Source organism: Labrus bergylta, chromosome 14, assembly GCF_963930695.1.
Source record: "Labrus bergylta chromosome 14, fLabBer1.1, whole genome shotgun sequence".
In the NCBI taxonomy this organism is placed as follows: domain Eukaryota; kingdom Metazoa; phylum Chordata; class Actinopteri; order Labriformes; family Labridae; genus Labrus; species Labrus bergylta.
In genome coordinates, this window is record NC_089208.1 from 9,833,762 (window position 1) to 9,854,078 (window position 20,317).

At 39.6% G+C, this 20,317-nt stretch overlaps 1 protein-coding gene across 2 annotated transcripts in view; it reads left to right on the forward strand.

The window, feature by feature from the left end:
• The first annotated feature begins 12,707 nt into the window (after positions 1-12,707).
• The window catches only part of pcdh1a (protocadherin 1a), a 99,783-nt gene continuing 92,173 nt past the window's right edge, over positions 12,708-20,317 (forward strand). For both annotated transcript variants that reach the window (XM_020630253.2, XM_029276685.2), the window contains exon 1: positions 12,708-13,306. The gene's annotated coding sequence lies outside the window, so the exon portion shown is untranslated. The remainder of the gene's footprint in view (positions 13,307-20,317) is intronic.

Sequence of the window (20,317 nt, forward strand, 5' to 3'; positions counted from 1 at the left end):
CTGCTCTACTGTCTATAATCATTTCAAATCATTCCACCTCAAAACTGGATCACTTTTAAAATACAGAGGTTTAGGACTGAATGGGAAAAGACTGATTTTAGTTAGGGTTGCTGCACCCATTACTGTATGTGGAATAACTTTCAGAGGGAGTTTAGGTGCCCTCTCTTGTTTTCATATGGCTTTTAAGTGTCTGATCTACTTGGGGAAAGAAATTGCTTCTAAAACTGTGATATCATTGAATTGGACATGGTTTGTGTCTTGAGTTTAGTTGCGAATGGTTGTTTAGCAGTGTTAAGATTTAAATTCCTGTTTTATTTTGACATCCATGGTTCTTGTATTTTTTATTTTTTTGCCATGTCCCCCTGTGTTACTTTTATCCCTCTGTGTCTTACTGTTCATAATCCTAGGTTAAGCTGTCAGTGTTTTCTGTTTTATTTTGCCATTTGCATCCTCGTGTTTCTATTTTAATTCTGTGTCTGCATAGTCTTGTCTTTAATGTTTCCTGTTTTATTTTGTAGTTCTTGTCCCCAGTGTTTCCTGTCTTGTCTGACTTCCCTTTGTCTGGTTTCCCTCCAGTTTTGGTGGCCCTGATTGTCTTCACCTGTGTTGTTAGTCTCTCCTGTGTTTGATTACCCCTGTGTTTATAGTCTCACTGTTCCTTCTTGTCAGCTCGTCATGTGTCATTCCCCGAAACGTCTTCCTACCTGTTTTATGCTTCCTCGTGGCTCCTTGTTTTCCCTGTGGATTTTTGTTTGACTTTTTGTTTTTTTCTACTGGAAAGGTAGGTAAAATTGTTTTGTATTTGCAATTGGGTTACACTCCTTGTTTTTTCCTGAATTAGACTGTTTTCAAGTATGAACATGTGCTTCAGTTTCTTTTTTTACTGTCTATGTGTTTATATTTGTTCTTTTATTTATTTGTATTCCTGCAGGGCAAAAAAAACTGGAAAAACTGACCTCAGTGCATCCTCCCCACTTAAATAGAGGTTTAGAAAAGACAACATATGATAGACATATGAATATAGACAATATAGAAACATACATATAAATGACAATATATCCATTACGGCATTCAGTTCATATATAAATATGCCATTGTATAACACAGACCATATAATTGTATGATATTAATGTAACAGTCATGTATTTAGAGAAGTACAGGTGTTCATTATAAACAACAATATTTATAGATTAAAGAGTCCTGTGGTTATAACAAAGTGATATTATGATCATCATGTACAATGTAACATAGATTTACAATGTTTAAATCTATTCCACTTAAAGTTTGACCTCCCTGAGGTAGATCCCCATTGTAAAAAATAAACACATAATCTATAGTCCCCCAAAAAATCACCCTTTGTGTACACATTGGGGACATAGTAGTATAAACTCATTATAAAAAAAACAAAAGCCAATACAGAATCACAATAAACAACAGCCTCACAAATCCCCGTGGCATCTAATCACTGCCTCTAAAGCATGACAATAGTATAAGCTTTACCAAGATGCTATTTGATGAAAGGTTATTGTATTGCATTAGATTGTGTTATTGTGTCCAGTCCTTGTTGATAATTTCTCAATTGTTCTAGAGGTCCGTGCCATAAATCAGCCCGGCATGTAACTACCAAATTGTAGCCTGCAACAAGCAGAATAAACGCATTAAGAACAAACCCAGATTTAGTTATTATACTCCGTTAGACTTTAATGGCCTCATTCTTCCTCTCAAAATGTATTTTACAGTAAAGAGGAAAGAAAAATCAACACAGAGGGTCTTTACACAAGATGTTGAAGCTTCTGAGGCATTGACAAGACGTGTGTGGCTTTGTCTCTCATGGTCTCAAAAGACTTGTTTTTTTTTTGTCACACCAGGATTGATGGATGAGAAACTGTAGGCGTACACCTCTTGAACTCTAGTCTATATATTCAGAATAAAGAGCAAATAATAATTACTTGCTGAAATCTCTTGCTCTTTGCACTTGCCACAGATACACTGAAGAAAATGCATGAAAGTATGGAAACCCAAGGACAATGCTCTATAGAAAGTGTTCTTTAGATGTAAATTCACCTCTTAGATAAAGATAATGACATTAGAGGTCCCTAGGTGTTAGACTCCCAGACATCTTGTCAGTGGCAGAAAGTTTACCGAGTTTGACAGTGATTTTTGACATTGAAGTTTTTTTATCTGTTTTTAATTAGGCTAAAAGTTCTACAGTGTGTATTGATGCTTTGAGGAGCAATTCAGACTCCTTCACTCAAAGTGGCCTTCAACCATCTGTTGTACTTTAGTGCATTTTATTTCTGTTTCTTTGTTTAAAAAACATGTTTTTAAAGCCTTGTGTGACCTTGCTCTAGGAAAAGTGATTTACAAAAAAGCACTGCTTTCTTTAAATCTCGCTCCCCTACTTGCTTAATGTAAAATCAGGAATATGAGTTGCACCAGTATAAGACTCGGTCTGATACGGGGAGCGGGTTTGCCAGAGACAAAACAGGTTAATACATTCTACCTACAGTACGTGACCATTTCTATTGTGTTCAGCGAAGTCAACAACGTTCAGTTTCTGTACAGCTGTGTTGTTCTTTTAGTACCATCTGTTTTGCTTTGTGGAGTTAGCACTTCTACTTGCTTATAGTACAGAAGTTGAGCTCTCAGCCTCAATGAAAGTCGTGAAGAGCAGACCCACAGCCTACAAGTCGTTCTGCCCACCTCCGCTGATCACTCGTTAACTTTAGTATAGGAGTCTTCAGATCAAGAGAGAACTCCGCACGGTTTATTTACTGAACAATATACCACTGCTTCTTTTAAATGCATTTATTATGACCTCCTGAGGGAGAAAAGATGATAAAAGTAGCGCAGCCAGAGTGGTCGGTGTATTTCTATGTCTCTGCTATATATATCAGCTTGCAATACACAATGAGCGGAGGGGAATTTTCAATCGCGTCAGGTCGCTTGCAGTGTGTGCTGATTGGGCTGCACTGGTGGTAATGACTGCGTGTGTATCATTATTTGATACTGGTATATTGGGCGCACTGGTGTATAAGACGCAGTGCACTTTTTAGAAAGAAATAAGTATTAACAGTGCATCTTATACATCGAATCTTATGGTACTTACTTACTCACTTTCTTGCTAACTGACTGACTTTTGCTTAATTACATACTTGCTGTCTGACATGCGTACTAACATATTTAGGCCCTGTGTCCATGTGTTTTTTTTCATTTTTCTGAGCACCAGCGTCTTTTTTCATTGGTTTTCAATGACTTTGCAGTAACAAGTGGTCGCCCGGAGGAAAAAAAGCGCAGCGTCCTTTTTGACGTCACCGGCGCCCTTTTCCAGATGTATATTCCCTTCAGTTCGGCCACCAAGGATCTTGTCTTGTACACCCATCCTTTTTGCCTCGGTCTGATCGGGTCTGAAATAAAAAAACAGAGTGTAAAAAGCAATTGAGCAGTGTCGATCATACAGAGGCCATTGACAACAGACTGTTGTCATAGAGACTTCATGCAAGCGCTTCTGAGCGCACAGCCAGCGCTTTTCTGCCCGGAAAAAACGTTAGGTGGACACAGGGACTAAATATGTTTTTACTCAGTAACATACTTCCTCACTTTCTTCCTACTTTCTTACTCATACCTACTCACTTCCATACTTACTCTCTAACTGACTTAATAACATTCTTATTTACTTTTACAGTACATTCTAACATCCTTACTTTCTAAGTTCCTTTTTACATTATTACTTACTTACTTTTCTTTCTTGCTTACTAATATAAATAAATAATTACTTACCTACCTACCTACTTTCTCCATTACTTACTTTTTTTGTCAAAGATTATCTCTGTCTGTCCTTGCAATAAATTGTGTCTGTGGCTTCAATATTATAAAGGACTTAATTCAAAATCAGCATAAAGAGCGTTTGGATGTATAGGTCCCTTGCAGGGTCAAGATCAAATTTCAAAATCCTGAAAAAAAAAAGAAGTTCCATGGGTGCACTTCAGCAATCACCAGATAATTTATTCTCTCTACAGCAAGCTTAGGCAATTAGAGGATGTAGCCTTTTTTAAACCAATGAACCAGTGAATGGGTCAGCTTCATTCATTGGTGGCTGAGGTCTAAGGCTGCCGTTCCTACGGAAACACTTCATCTATTACTGTTTATCTGCCTGAACAGGCTCAGTGTGACAGGCTGACTGACAGAGCTCACACACAAATAGACACACAGATGCTGCTATTTTGTTGTTTTGCACCCAAATGGGAAAACATATTTTTAGACAGTGACTCGTATGTTTCACAAATATGGTGTTCATTAAGTCGGCCGCAATAATATGAAAATGAAAGAGAAAAAAAGTGATATCCTGTTGTTGCTTTTGCCCAAATGTCTAAAGAGGCCAGGATCAGATTTGGATCATCATTAAACTCATAAAAATGAGATCCCATTTCACCAACTTCTAATAATGAAAACAACAATACTTTTAATACGGAGGCCATTCATCCTTCCACTGGAAACTTCCTTCTTGTACGTGGGTTATGTGCCAGACATGTTTCATGTGGAATAAAAATATGTAGCATCACTTGGAACTTTTAAACAACATCAAATTTGAGGCGCTTTATTGGATTTCATGTCAGAATGTGTTGAGAGCTTCAATATTCAAAACCTACATCATTTCACATATCACTCACTTGAATCTAAAGTAAAACACACACACACACCATTTTACATATTAGCACCACAGGTCTTCTTAGTGAACTTCTTATTGAGTTTGCTCAGTCGCTCACTGTTTGAAACTTGAGCTGCAGCTGAGCTCTGTGATCGACGTGATCAAACTAAATAACGAGGGTAGTTCAAGGTTTTATAGAAAATAAAAAAGCAGGTTTTATGATCCCATGTATGGTATAAAGATGAGGCATAAAGGGGCGCTGGTAGTCTAGTGGTTTAGTGTATGCGCCCCATGTACAGAGGCTGTAGTCCTCCAAGCGGGCAGCCCAGGTTCAAATCTGACCTGTGGCTCCTTTCCCTCAAGTCACTCACTTCATCTCTAAATAAAGGCATAAAAAACCTAAAAATAAACCTTTCGGAAGGAAAAGATGAGGCATCAATCTGAAAAACATATATTCCAAAATCAGTCTTCAAAAACAAATCCTGTCGGAGCTAATTTAGAAACGCATGACTATTAATTGAACATTAATTATAAGCCCCAAACGTATTGCAAAGTCCAACAGTGAGCTGAATCACAGACTTTGATGGTATCACTGTATAGTTGCTTCCTGGCTTCTATTTTTCTTTTTTGGTTGGAGCAGTAAGAGCAAAAGACACCTATAGCAATATACATTTTTAACTATGTGAAATACTTCATTGATTGTCATTTAATCATGATGAGACTCTGCAGTTTGCCACAGAGAATGAGAGTAGATGGTGCTGTACTCATTAAATCTAAGAACTTAGAGAACTATTATTTTCTTGAGGAAAAAAAATGAAATGAAAACCTTTCAACTGCAATTAGAGTCAGTCTGTAATCAGCAGAATGGTTTGGCACAATACACAGTAAATGTAAAAAAAAAAAAAAACTTTAGGAAAATGAGACAAAATAACTTGATCTACAATTCAATTAGTTCGTCCCAGATTCAGCCTGCAAACTGGATGAATGCTGCCATTTGCTAATCCCTTCAAATCTATAGAATTTATTTATGACTTTGCACATAATTTAATCTTTTTAAAAAGCAAGACCGAAATGCTAAGTAGCTTAATTTGATCTCTCTCTCTCTCTCTCTCTCTCGCTTGCTTTTTCACTCTGTCTTTCTTTATATGTTGCAGGGTTTGCAGCTGTGCTGTGCAGCAAATGACTGCAGGAGTGTTTAAAGCCCAGTGTTTTCACTATAAGAAATGCTATTGTTCCTGCTATGGCGTGCCTAGCTGTCGGGATCATGTGAGTATAATCCCAACCCAGTGGCAAACATAAACAAAGAGAGAGAGAGAGAGAGAGAGAGGGAAAAAAAAGAAGCAAACTACTGGAGCTTCTGGCATGTTTTAAACACAGTGCAACGGTCCAACCCTTTTAAGAGAAATACAGACATGAGGCACTGGTGCATAGAAGCAGAAGTAAATGAGTTTAATAAAGGAGGCATAGAGACATGTTGACATGACAGTAACAGGATTACTTACCCCTACAGTGCTACACACTTGCAGATGTGTTAGAATATTTAATGAATGTGTTTTATCTGGTAGAGCTTTGATGATTTTTCTAAGACAATAATCTCTTTCTTGTTTTTTTTTTTTAAACCAAAGGTACAATGTGAGTATTTTCAAGCAAAAACATCTTCTGCCTCCTATAATGTAAAGATTTGTTGATTCTTTAAATTTATAAATGAGAAACTTGTCACTTTATAAATGTCCGGTGGAAAACAAAAACAATCTGAAGACATCCATTTGGTCTCTGAGAAATGTGATGTGCATTTTCTAAATTTCTCTGGCGCGTAACAGACAAAACCATGTCCAAGATTTATCCTGAAAATAATACGCGGTCCAGGTTCGAATCCCAACCGTGGCTTCTTTCCCGCATGTCATTCCCCACTCTCTCTCCCTGATTGCTGACTCTATCCACTGTCCTATCTCTCCATTAAAAGCCCAAAAAGAAATCTTAAAAAAAAATAAAAAAAAATAGGCAGCTTCATTGATTGAAAATAAAACTCTGTTGCAGCCCTAGTTGCATCTTTAAGGGGCAGTTTTGTAAAGAGGGAAGAATAACTCCCAAACCCAGTTTTCTTTTCTTTACCTCCAAATCTAGATATTGCATTTTCTAGGAGAGGGAGGAGTGATGCACCTCCTCCCACCTCTTAATGCTCTCTGCTAGCTGGAGAGCCCATTCTGTTAATTAATCAAACCACATGGGGCCAAACATAACTCCAAATGCTCTTTCTTGTTTTGATTTAAGTAAAGTGTATACTCTCCGAGTGAATAAGCGCTGGAGTCAAGAGGTTGAACATAGAATGAATGTGTACACTTACCTGCAAGTGTGATACCATGTGGGGAATTAAGGGTCAGACCTGAGACAGTCAGAATAAATGTGCACGTATAAGTATAGCTTTAACCTCTGACCATGCGCACCCATATCTTCATACTCATGTTGGCTTTGTCACCTTACTCGCCGTCTCATCCGTCTTCTTTTTTTTTTTTTTTCATGCATCAGTGCGTGTCTTACAGCTAAGCTCGCCACCTGCCTCATGCATGATATCATCGGGAAAAAGATAAACAAGTGTGCATGAGGTGAAGTGATAACCGAATTGGCAGCTGCTGCTGGAAATATTAACGGGTAAATTGTTCAGCCTTTGTAACTGCCAATCAGAAACACACACACACACACACTCAGCACCACCCACGCTCCCACCGCACACGCACACACACACACACACACACACGGAGCTAAATCATGACAGGAATGATGGTGAGTTGCTCATGTGGCGCTGACAGCTTTATAAACACATCGCTTTTAAATCTCCTCAGATGCCAGTGCCATTAGGAAATCAGTTGTCCAATAACACATTTCAGTCGTTATATCATGTCAACCCTCAGAGAATGATGGTTTTATACTTTCACTTTGTAATTGACATAAGTATGTCGTTAAAGGAGATTTTTTGATATAGGAATATGCAAATTGACATCTGTAACTAGTGTAGCATAGGCCCTATTTAAGACAAAGTATAATTAGTATGGTTTGTTTATAGTGGCGTTAAGACTTCTACGGTGATATACTGTATGAACAAATTCATTAAGGAGATCAACAGAGCTGAAGCCGTTTTGCATCCATTATACAATAAATAATCCACACTTCCAACTCTTCTCACCAAGTGGGATCTCATGTTGAGTGATGAATTAGAAACACCAAAATAAAATCCATTTGCTCAGCTGAGGAAAAAGAAAAGATTCTATTAGACCGTACATGAGCACTTTATTAGGAAGTTGCATAAATTGTGCAGAATACGGAACTAAAGAAGAAATTAGTCATGAAGGGAAGCTCACTGAAATTGGGCAGGGTACAAAAGAGAGTTGCTTTCATGATCAAACCGTTACTGCTGATAAAATCTGGAGAAGTGCTAATAAATCCTCATGGCAATTAAGTCTAGGAATTAAAGTGAAGCTGATAAATGGAAATGTATCCTTTTGAATTCTACAATAGCTCTGCAGCAGTGTTTCAACCTTTTCCTTTTATTCTGACATTCCCCTACAGCCCCACCTAAGATCAACTCCATTCTGCCTCTATGACCACTTGAATCTTTTTTACTTGGATTTTATTGATTGGTTGTATTACTTTAAACAGGATTCACTTATAAAATAATCATGTTTTCATACAACAGAATGGCCAATGCTATGGTCAGTTTGCTTAAATGTGCATTTGTATTTACTGCTTTCATGTGGTCTGACAGAAGCTGAAAATTTAAACTATTTATCCTTCTCATTGTGCTCTATTTCAATAATTTATACAACTTCAATTTTAAGATGCGCCTTAAAGTACCATTACAGTACAAAGCAATATCTTGATTAGAAATATCCCACGAAGCCATTGCTGACTAAGCAGCGGCAACTACCCAGAAGTTAAATGTCTTGCCCATGGACACATCGGACATGAGGCTGCGTGAGCTGGGAATTGGACCCCCAACCTTGCGGTTGAGAGACCGCCGACTCTACCAACTGAGCCATAGACGCCCAAATGATTACACACAGTACTAATTAATAAAATGATTGGACTAGCAGCAAATACAGCATACTATGAAATGACTAGGCAAGGAAACTGTTAAATAAGGCAGTAATTAAAATACAGATGGTACAATTATGCCATACTGTAATACAGAAATCTTAAAAATCACATGGACTTCTATTCATGATCTTGTTCCAGTTACCCTGCCCTGCCAACAACCCAGTAATGGTTATCATTTTTAAATCCTTCAAATATTTAAAAATCCTGGCTGTCCTTTCAGTGATCTGTTTTAGTATTTCCATAGCAACAGAGATAGATCCTACAGCTATTGATCTCTTGGCTCGTTCTAGTTTATTGTAAGTATCTTAGATAAATACCCAGAATGAATAACCTTTTTCTAAGAAGAGATATTAATTTAGTGTTATTTGGTTAAGTGTGTCCAGAGCCTCATCTCCCATAAATACATGTGGGCTTTACATTCCCATAAGCAGCCAATAATTTGTGCATTTACTTTAAAACTAACTAAATAACTTCTGCAGTGAAGAAGTCTGTTTCATTAACAGCTGACACTGTGTTGCTGTACTTTGTTTCAGGGCTGAGAAGTTCAGTAATCGCAAAGTTTCCTTTTCGCATCAGTGCTCCCTCTCTCCCCAGTATGACCCGTCTGTAACTGCTCCCTGCTCCACAAGTCCATGGGCTACAAATTCCAACGAAAACATCTTCTTCAACTCAGTGTCTGCCAAAGAAAAAGCAAAGACAGGGCACGGCAGGTAAATGATGTTTCTCTCTCCAGCTCTGCGATGAAATATTAAAAACTCTATTTTTAATATAGTGACATTTAAAGAGTAAATCCAAAGCAAATCACACACGGCGGAGAAATTCAGCTGCTCTGACACAGGGGCTTATATGTTGTTGCGCCACGCCCCCATGATGTCAACGTGGGAGACAAATGCGTCTCCTGGTGTGTAATCGCTGATGGGAGTGTGTCTGGTGTTAGAGAAACATTTGTACCTATAGAGAGCAATGCTGCAGATTTTTGCCCACTTGTCATTCAGATTGAATTCACTCTTCAAAGTGTTCAAACTTTTCCTGCAGTTACCTTTTACCTGTTTTCTTCTACCTCATTTTTCTTCTTTTAGATGTTTTCCCCATTTGTGTTATACATGTGTGTATGTGTCTCTGCGTCAGTCTGATGTAGTGTCTGTGTCTCTTTCTTCCTTTGCATATACCTCCACTGAAACTGCGAGTGTTCCTCATAAAGGGGGGAAGGGGAGGGGGAAGGGGGGGGGTAAAGGTGCTCCAGGTGTGGTATGTGATAAGAGAATAGATGTAAATGTATACAGATCACATTCACACGCTGTGCTCTTGTGTTGCCGCAATAGCAAACAAACCATGAGCTGAGAATTATAACGTTGTGAGTATTCAAGCGAGCTGAGCTTCAAAGATTCCAGCATCAATTGACATAAATGGAGATGGTTAAAAAGAAAAAACATGATTTTTTTTTTTAGGGAAAAAAACTTGCCAAACATTTAATTGATGCATGTTGAATGTGTTTCTACAAATCTGTTACTCATCAGCATCTGAGGCTGTAATGTTCAAGGCTTTGGCCGCGGACAATGTTCTGGCCAGATTCTGCATGTTGGGCAGACTCTTTTGGGGGATTTGGGACCGTTTGAGGGCAATCTCTGCCTTTTGTTCTGATGCACCCATTACACCTGCCTTGTCCTGGTTTTTACCTCTCTCATATTCAAATACAGCCACCAGGACAAGGTGAGTGGGAATCAAACAAAGCTGTGCTCTTTAATGAAGACATTAAATGAAGCAACATTTCATCCCTCACTCATTTATTACAGAAACAGACAATTCCTCTGTTAACTTCCAGTCTCTCTGCTGTTTGGTTATAAGAAGTCAGTCTTAGTCTTGTTAAATAATTTCACTTCATATTTTCATTCAAGTGATAATGGCAAAAGAGAACACAGCTTAAAGTGATGGGTCAGAGTTTTACAAATTGAGGTTATATAAATGACATATCAATACACAGAGCAATATCTACAATAGATGGCGTTCAGCATTGCCTGCATGTTTGAAAAAGCCTTAGTTTTCAATATTAATGTTTAATATTCACACCACCTCAGCTCGCCGTCAGACAGCCCTTTCCTTTGGGACTACATTTTATTTATGTTATAACTTCTGTGTGCTCCATAAAGGGCAATGTTTCTGATCAGCTAGCTGGGTCTAAAAGTGCCAATGCCAACTCAAACTAATATCAAACATTTTCTTTCTAAAGTTTTCAAAGATGGCTTGTGTGGTTTTTTTCCCCTCTGTCTGCTCAGACAGAGTGTTCTGCTCACCTTATAGATGTCACAGTGTTCTGCTGAATTATATTGGCCTCAAGACAGCTCTAGCTAGATGCACCAATATTACTATCAAACCTGACACAACAATTGCAGGAATTTTCTGGAAGCATCCATGTAAGAGAAACAGACATGAGGTTACGCCTTCTATAAACCTCTAGCATGGGCTGCTAATGTGAAACAGTGCACTGCATGAGTAAGACAGTTAAACAAAATGTCTGAACTGTCCCTAAAAGGAAATATTTAGTTGAGCAGATGCACTTCATGAATGTTAACTGACAAAATGTTTTAATTGCTTGGAGTCACATGAAGCTGTGTTCTTAATGAGGCATTAATATAAAATATGCTTATTGGACTCAGGTGGTCGGTCTTTACACCGTTTCCCATCGAAGATTTAGAATCGTATTGATATCCATATAAATGGAAACTTCTCCAACATGTTCTCTCTGCTGGCTCTCAACCTATGGGCCACCTGTGAAAATCCTTAAACGTTATTAATATGGCTGCTGAAGAGCAGCATAGCATAGCGCTGCGTGGGCGGGAGCTCTAATATGATTGGCTCAGGGACACTGTAAGCCTGAGTGGCAGCCCTTAATGGGAGCCCTGGAGAGGTAACCCAACAGCTGTGTGTTTGCAGCTAATGAGAGATGGGGGAGGAGTAAAGGATCACAGACTGGAAACACTCTGATAAACTCTCTCGCCTCAGAATGGCTGGGGAAGATAGCAAATGAAGTTTTCTCCGGAGGACATTGCTTTAGGCTTTTTTTTTTTTTTTCTTCCTTTCTTTCCTTTGTGACAAACCTTGTGTTTGACTCGTTGCTCCTGGTCTATTGCTTGTGCTTAAGCAGTTATGATCACTGGCGTCGGTGTTTGGGAAGAAAGGAAGAGAATAAGTGTGGCGTGGGATGGATTCCACTCCCTGCTGAGCTGTGCTGATTTACAGCCCTGAGCAAAAGTGTTTTTTTTTTTTTTTTGTTTTTTTTTAATTACACTGCCGCAGTTTTAACTGATGATGTCAGACAAAACTACTTTATTCCAATGTACACCAACAGCTAAATGTTTTTTTTTCCCCCCCTTGTGCAATTGATAACCATTTTCTCCACTTGCAAGAAACCAACATTGTAATGCGCATTTCTCCTACATCAAGCAATGTTAACAGTCAATACTGCTAATTTCCTCAGCTGATGTAAAGGCTTGTGTTACTTCCTTTTCTCTTATTATAACCGCCTGAGGGTGGCGCCAAATGAATAAATTGTGGCCAGACTGCTTCCATTTTAGGCCATTCATTTTGCTACATGGAATGCATATCAACAAGTAAACTGTCAGTGAAGGCTACCTGTTACATCAGATGCAGACATTTGTGCACAATTACCGCTTTTAAAATCAGCAGAAGCGCTGATTATTTTTTGGATGAACAATAAAAGGGAGTGCAGGCACCCTGACACTTTTATTTAGCAAAGTGCAACCCCCCCCCCCACTCCCCGTTCGCGGTGACCCACTTTGATGAGATCTCCTTAAACTGTAGGAATCATTCAATTTCCTGGTAGGCAACCCGGGTATAATGCGATGCTGAGTGTGAAGTTGCTGTGTGCTGTATGCGGTGGATGGGAGCCCCACCTCCTCCCACGCTCTGATGAGTAGAGAGGGAGAGAGGAGAGGAGAGGAGAGGGGGAGCAACTAACCTATCCACAGTGTCTCACCACTTGCTCTCTGGAAATGCTTCAGATGGGCTCCTTGTTCTAGGACCGCTTAGCTTTCTCGTTTTACCTCACAAAAAATGACATCTGTGTTGCAGTTTTCCAGACACCCAGTGCGTCCGTAGAGTACGCGCACGGCTATACTTAAACCAAGGGAAGCGCTCGAGAAAACTTGGACCGAGGGGATGCGCCAACGAGTGCACATCTTGGCAGGGATCAGTTCTTGAGGATTGGAAATGGCTCAGAGGAGGCTTTCCCCGCGGATCGAGACTTTTCTGTCTTAAAATAATCAAACTCAAACCACTCATAACTTCCATTTAATTTTTTTTCTTCCTACGGACAAGACATCCGCGTCTCTTCTTCAAGATTGCAGAACGACGGTGGACACATTCGCCTGAAATTTGACACGGAAAGTTGCAAATGCTGTGAATGGATTTTTGTGGCTGCTGAAGTTAATTTTCATGTGGGCACTGTGACGGAGGTTTGAGGGTTAGACACCTGCCTCTGGGATCACCGGTGGACACATCAGCTGCGGACGGATTGGCTAGCGCGCATTAGAGAAGTCTCTGGATCAGGTAATACAATCGACCGGGAAAGTTGTTGAAATTGCTCGATGTTGCTGGAGTGAATTTCATTAATTTTGCAAACACTTCGGACTCGTCTAAAGTCGTGTCTAATAACGCAGACCGTCGTGCAAATCGGCTGTTTATACAACAAGTTGTCTGCGGTGCACTTTCTAATCTGTAAGCCGATAAGGCAGCGGTTTGGTGTTAGGCTACAGGTTGATCAGACACGGGGGGGGGGGTGTAACAATGTTGATATGTCAGCCACTATAATGATCCTCTGCGTGATTAATAAGACGATGCGCTGCAATTAAAAGACATCCGAGCAGACTCGGGATCCAGCCTCCGCACAGTGAGTGATGGTATTCTGTCAAGAAGCCTACATATCATTGCACTTCACATACAGCACCAAGCGCATACGCTTCAATCTCATGTGTACTGTCGATCGGCTAATTGCGTTTTATTACACCATTATGATCCTATGAAGCAGAAAATGTGATCCATTTCTAGGCTATCATCACTCTCCTGCCTTTTCTTTTATACGAGCTGCAAACATCGTAATTGCCTCCATTAGTGGACCTTTACTCGAAGCTGTTTACTCACCAGCAACGCAAATAATTCTGACGTACAGCCTGCCATGATCAGAACTAATCTGCAAGGTTTTTTTTTTCTTCTTCTATGGATAGATTTTCGTGCATATGATTGCAGAGAAGAGAGGCAAGAAGGGGGACAAATCTTTAAAAAAGCGCGTCCGCACGGGTAATCTCCTCTGCTCTCCAGTGTGAGTCTGGGGTGTTGTTTCTCGCCACTCCAGCGACCACCAGGCACATTTTAATAGTCTGCTCCACATAGTGATGTCGGTCCAAGTTCCCACACATACCGGAGGCTATGAGGTCGGCAAAGCAGAGCAGAGCAGAGCCGAACAGGCCTGTAACCCAGCTGTACCCATATCTGACAAAGTGTTAGACATCGAAGTGATGAATTTGGTGATCTGTGTGAAACAGTTATGGGAGTTTGACATGATATGTTTGTCTGGCTGTTTATCTGTGTCTACATTTGTGTATAAAGTATTTATAAAGAGGGAGATAATGATTTGTCCATTTTTATATAATTAGACAGTTTAAAATTGAAAACTTTCCACCCCCCACCCCCCCCCCCCCCCCTCTGAAATATCAAAACTCTACAATAATAAGCAATAAGTCATGGAATGGAGTTGCTGTAGTGAGGCTAATTGTTAAGCATTAGGTGAACATGCATAAAAAGAAGCAAACAGCCTTTCTGACATGACCGCCCAACAGATAACTTTCAGGAAGGAGCCCCCTCAAAAAATAAAAAAGCAGCAATCTCCTCAGTAAGGAAATCTAACTAAACTCTGGTGTGGTCACACGCCTAGACCGACAGGGTAAAATAGAGTATATGTCCTGTAGTATGTTCATATCTCACTTTGAACATCCTGGCAATGTGTGATGGCAGCCCCTTTGATCTCTGTGCCTTGAATGGCTTTTTTTTTTTGTGCGGTAGAAGTAACGTCCATCAGTGTTTTTTTTTTTTTTTTGTGGGTGCAGCAGCCTATACAAATAGCCAAATGAAACTCCCATGCCCTTTGCAAGTGTTTCCAACCAAAGGCCAGTGCTTTCTCATTACCAATGGCCAGGGTTCATGGTCACCAGAGAAACATTTTGAAGTACATTCTGTGTGTGGATCAGCTGTAAGGAGTCCTAAGCTGTGACAGTCGCCGTCATAAATCATGCTGGTGGGAGGGTAATGGATTTTACCTGCTATACTAGCCAAAGGCGCACAGTCAGCCAATATATCAAATCACATCAGTTGAGAAAATCATTAAATCACCCGTTATCTTTCCTCACTCTGGCAAAGCAGCGCAGAGGACGTCTTATAGTAGAAATTCATGAGCTTGATTTGTAGCGAGTAACAGGTGGGGATCCAGGTCCTGCTTTCTTCTGGATAATAATCTTGTTCTCTGCTACTGCAAAGAAATCAATTAGTATATTTGGATAAACAGGACGTTATGTTACAATCCATTACTTCAAAACCACCTATTTTAAAAATCTGATACTCTAATGATTTGTTTTCCTAGACACAGCCCTGACCCTTTGACATACTAGTAATTCACAATTATGCCTCAGTTGATTCTATGCTTGAGTCATTTCTGCTGGACCTGGTGAGCAGCCAACTTAAAGAGCAAGTGTCACCCAGTCAGTCAGCACGTTGACTCATGGGGTCTGTCTCTATGGTAACCAGGAAAAGGCTCACATGCTCAGGAGAGCAATTATATTTCCGTAATTCTTTACATACCTTTTATTAATGTAGGATGACAACACTGGCATGTATGTGGCCAAGTATAATATACAATACCACCAGTTAGACACATTTGAATGGCAAATCTCAAGTAACCACACATCTTTCAATATGTACATTAATATGGAGTCGTATTGCCCTCCATAAAACTTACAATTGATTAGTTGATATATATATATATATATATATATATATATATTTTTTTTTTTAAACTTTCAATCTTATCAAATATTGACATTCCTTCAATGAGTTTGACAACTGACTGTGGTGCAAAATGTTTCAGACGAAAAAGCTGAAAGAGTTTGAGGATAATTGTTCAGAAGTCAGAGAGAATGATATTAATACAGATACATCAATGTTATCCACTGACCATCACCAAGCTAATGTCAAATGGTGAATAATAGTTTGCTGTAATGAAGTAGTGAATGGTTTGTTAACCATCCTTTTGAAGCTTGCCCCAATTTAGCTGTTACCTCATTTTCCTTTCAAACCAGAAGTTGCATAGTTGGATAATAGGAGCAAAATGCTTTGTTGTGGCCTCTATCTTGGTTGGCAGATTGCTTAATAAGGGACATGCCCCCCTCTGAAGCAAATATTTGACTCCAAATGCTACAATATTTCAGAAAATGAAAAAAACTCAGATCTAACAATAGAGACCTACAAACTCTAGAATACGATGTTAACTGAGGTGATGAATTAACTGAGAACTATTCTTCATTATCTGACCTGGTTTCATTAAAATGGATTCATTTTTGCTGCCCACTTGGTCTCCCTCTTTGGGTTATTATGAAAGAACACTTGTTCAAGGCACGTCTGTAGTGGCTTCACTTTTTAAATCCAAGCGGTTATGTCCATGCCTTTTTATATGCAGTCAAGGATTTGCTTGGTGTTTCTACTAGTATGGTTTCACTTTTTCAGAGGTCAAAATCATGTCTGGGTTCAGCTCGCCCGGCCTCATTAAGACAGAAAACTGTACTCCTCTTGGGAATGAAACCAACTGTGAACACGTTGCCACAGTAGGGTCAGCGATTGAAGACATGTAGAAGTTGAAATCTTCTGTTGAAGGTTGGAGCCAGCTGGGTGGTGCACCGTGTGCGGGCTCCAGGTGAGACTCAATCAGAGCTTGCAGCTTGACTGATGTTGAGCTGCCAGTGAAGTCTTTCACCTTCTCCTCAGTGAGGAGCAGAGCAGCAGCACTGGCACTGAGCCTTTGGGGAGAGGTGGAGGGATAGAGGATTGTAGGCGGTTGCTAGGAGGAATTCAGGATTTCACTGTCATTCAAAATGGTATGGGTGGAAAAGGAGATCCATGAGGTGCGGGAGAGATCAGAAGGAAGGGGGAAGGGGGAAGAGGGCAGAAATGGGAAGAGACATCCTCTTATTTCTGCATCCGCTGGTGAAATTAAGCTCTTGTTTCTTTTCCTTTTTGAAGTGTTTGCAACTACTCCAGTGTTCTGATTGTGAATGCAGCAATGTTGCTTTTGTCCTCTTTTGCATATTTTTCTTCCAAAATGACAGAACAACTTCAGTTTGTGTTGAATTATTTAAAGCCTACATGGTTTAAACAAACAAATACTCTTTACTCTTTTTTTTCACAGAGAACTTTGCATTTGTAGAGGAGAAAAGTGAGAAGGTGTTAGACAATTTTTGAGCCCTGAATGTCAATCATAACACTTCTACATTTCAGTGAAACTTCAACATAAGTGACAGCAGACTCTCAGGTGACACAGTGGGCGGGAGTGAGAATCACTTTGTCTCCGCTCTTAGAGCAGCTCTTATCTATGGAGGTCACTGTCAGGTGAAGGGGTATGCTTGGCTGAGCTCCTCCTGCAGGTTGGGATTCTGCAGAGTGATGGCCTTGTGCTGAGCATGAGTCATGAAACACTGACCCCTGGGTCTGTCCGTGTACTTAGACTTTGTTTTTTTTCTCGAGCCATTCGGAAAGCCGTATCTGTGGTGTTCCTCAGGGTCTTAAAAATCCATTTCAGAGTAATTTTTCACCGTCTCGTTTTTTTATTTATTTTGCAATGTTAAACATCTTCACAGGAGATAAAGCAAATAACAAAACCATCCGGCAGTTTGAGAGTGCCTTTGAAATACCACCTCCATACTGTGGTGCAGGCTGCCTTCAGTATTTCTCAATGCTGGAACCATCTGGACCATTGAATGATCACAGTGTGAGGCTATGCACTGAATGCTGCTTCGCTGGTAGAGTTAAAGTTCTTTCCTCAGTTAGTCAGCGGATGTCTTGATTGTATTTGGAAGGATGTTTTTTAACAACATTTGTTGCTCTAGCGCGCCTCCATGAGTATCTGGCTCTGTGTTTCTGTGTGTGTGCAGGGCACTTTTTTTTTTGCAGAATTCAGTGCTTAAGGGAATTATAGTGTAAACCCTTCAGGCCAAGCAGAGCCCTAATATCTCTTTTTAAAGCACAGTGTAAACTGCATTCATACAACTAGTATTACAGTTGGGTCATCCAAACATCAGCCAATTCCAAGTCTTGCTGTGGTGTATAGACTCCCAAAAGTAGCTCATCTATTTTTTAGTGATGAAGGGTAATCGTTGCACAAATGCAAATAAATGGCCTGCAGTCATTCTCTTTGTTAAACACAACTGTGGTCCCACAGTTCATCTGTTTTCACACATTTAGTTCTGATAGCCAAAAGCAAGGTTCCCACTTTCCTAGTCTCACACTTCTTGAAGATTTTAGTACTGCGATGTGGTCCAGTTCATTTAATAACTACAACAGCTAAATATTGGATATGATTGGCTGGCCAGCATTGTGTTATGACAGACACATTTTAACACACTTGAAGGACTAACTTCTTGTTCCTTCTCTTTGATTTAATGCTGAGTTATGTATCCCGATCTGCCTGAATCAGCTTGTAGTCTTGTGGGTCTATCACACCATCTGGGATGGCAGATGATAACCAACTTTCTCAGATAAAAAGTGCTGAGATGCAGTAAATGTCACTTGTATTTGTGATCAGCAGTTCTAATGTGTCCATTCTGCTTGTCAGGTAATGCATTTTTGTGAGACTAGTCCAGTGGTGGGGAAAAACAAAAAAAAAAACCCTATACAAGTTCCTCTTTGCCATCTCCTCCTACGAGTGCTGCAAGACGAGGAAAAATAGGATTCTCTCAAGCTTTTGATAAAATATTCGTGGGACAGCTGAGAAATGTGAGATATAAAAAAAAAAAAAAAAACAACACAGAGGCATGGTGTCAATAGTATTCAGCGATTAAAGGATTCTTACTGACTGATGGCAAAACGCATATTTCACAAACAACATGAATTTTAATGTAAAAGTAAACAAAGGAGAAAAATAAAGCACACCGATTCGCTTTGGCTGTCAGGCACGGTGCCATCTGGAAGACAGGCATGAGGCCAACTGGAAGACATTAAGTCATGAGTGTCATCAACCATAACAATCATGTCACTTTCAAAGCCCGCCTATTCATTCTAGAAGTGGCTGTAATAGCAGGGGGACAGTAACGGCTAAAGAAAACACCATGGAAATAATTATGGTTTCCATTTCTGAAAGCCCATTTTTGTAAAGTTCCCTCTGCAAACTTCAAGTCAACAGTAAACAGTTTAGAGTAGAAGACATAACATAGTGCAACTATCAGGCACATTTTTTCGCAGCCTAAAAGGTGTCACTTTGAATATGATCGCATTAACATAACAACATTGCCATTTTTTTAAAAATCAATTTGAGTAATGATACACGTAAATATTTCTATTCAACAATGTTTTCATGAGCATTCTTTTATGCAAACGAGGACAGCAATTTGATACATTTACTATTCGATTGAGAATGACCTTTTACTTTATAATTACATCGCAAATAACAGTGTTCAGTTTCAGATGTGTTAAATGTGTACCGGAGTGCAGCAGCTGATTATGTTTTGACTCCCCCCCTGCACACATGAACACACAGAGAGCCCGCTCGCTGTTCACGCCACATTGACTAAAGTCTCCCCCTGCAAATGTAAAAAAAGGACACATCGATAACGGAGCAATTAGTGCATCAATAACCTGCACTTCCAATTTTAATGTATTCAAAAGGAATTGGATTTCTCATCGGATTTCTGTATATTTGTGTTGTGTTGTCTAGCTTAATACACATTTTTTTTTGCTCCTCTCTTGGAACATTGTTTTATGGAAGGAGATGCAGAATCGACTGATTGAGTTTAGAGTAACACTGTTTGCTTATACTTGTATATATTTCTATCTTTCTCACAGTCACAACCAAACAAACTGAGATTGCAATGATCCGCTTTTCTTTTCTCTGATCCCTTGCCAATACTAGACCTTGTAGTTGTGGTATTTTTTTCCCCACTTTCAATACTTCTCTCTGTACGACAACACATTGCTTCCCCTACATGAGTTTTGAATTGGAAAATAAATGTTCCTTAAAAGCCTGTGTGAATGCAACATGGTTCAGGAAAGTAAAGTTAGTTGCAATTTTCCCATTTTTGTTAGGACATGATTCGTCTTGTCGACTTTGGCTAACAATTTATCTGTTTAAAAAAAGTAAGTTCCTGGGCCAAAAGCTATCAGTATATTAGATCGGTGCATCACCAACACCTACTTAGCATAAAAGGCTCCGTACACAACAGTCATTGAAAGCACTCATTGGAATTAGCACTGGATGATTAGTTTGGAGACACAGACAAAACGAGTAAAATGTTGCAATCACTAAGT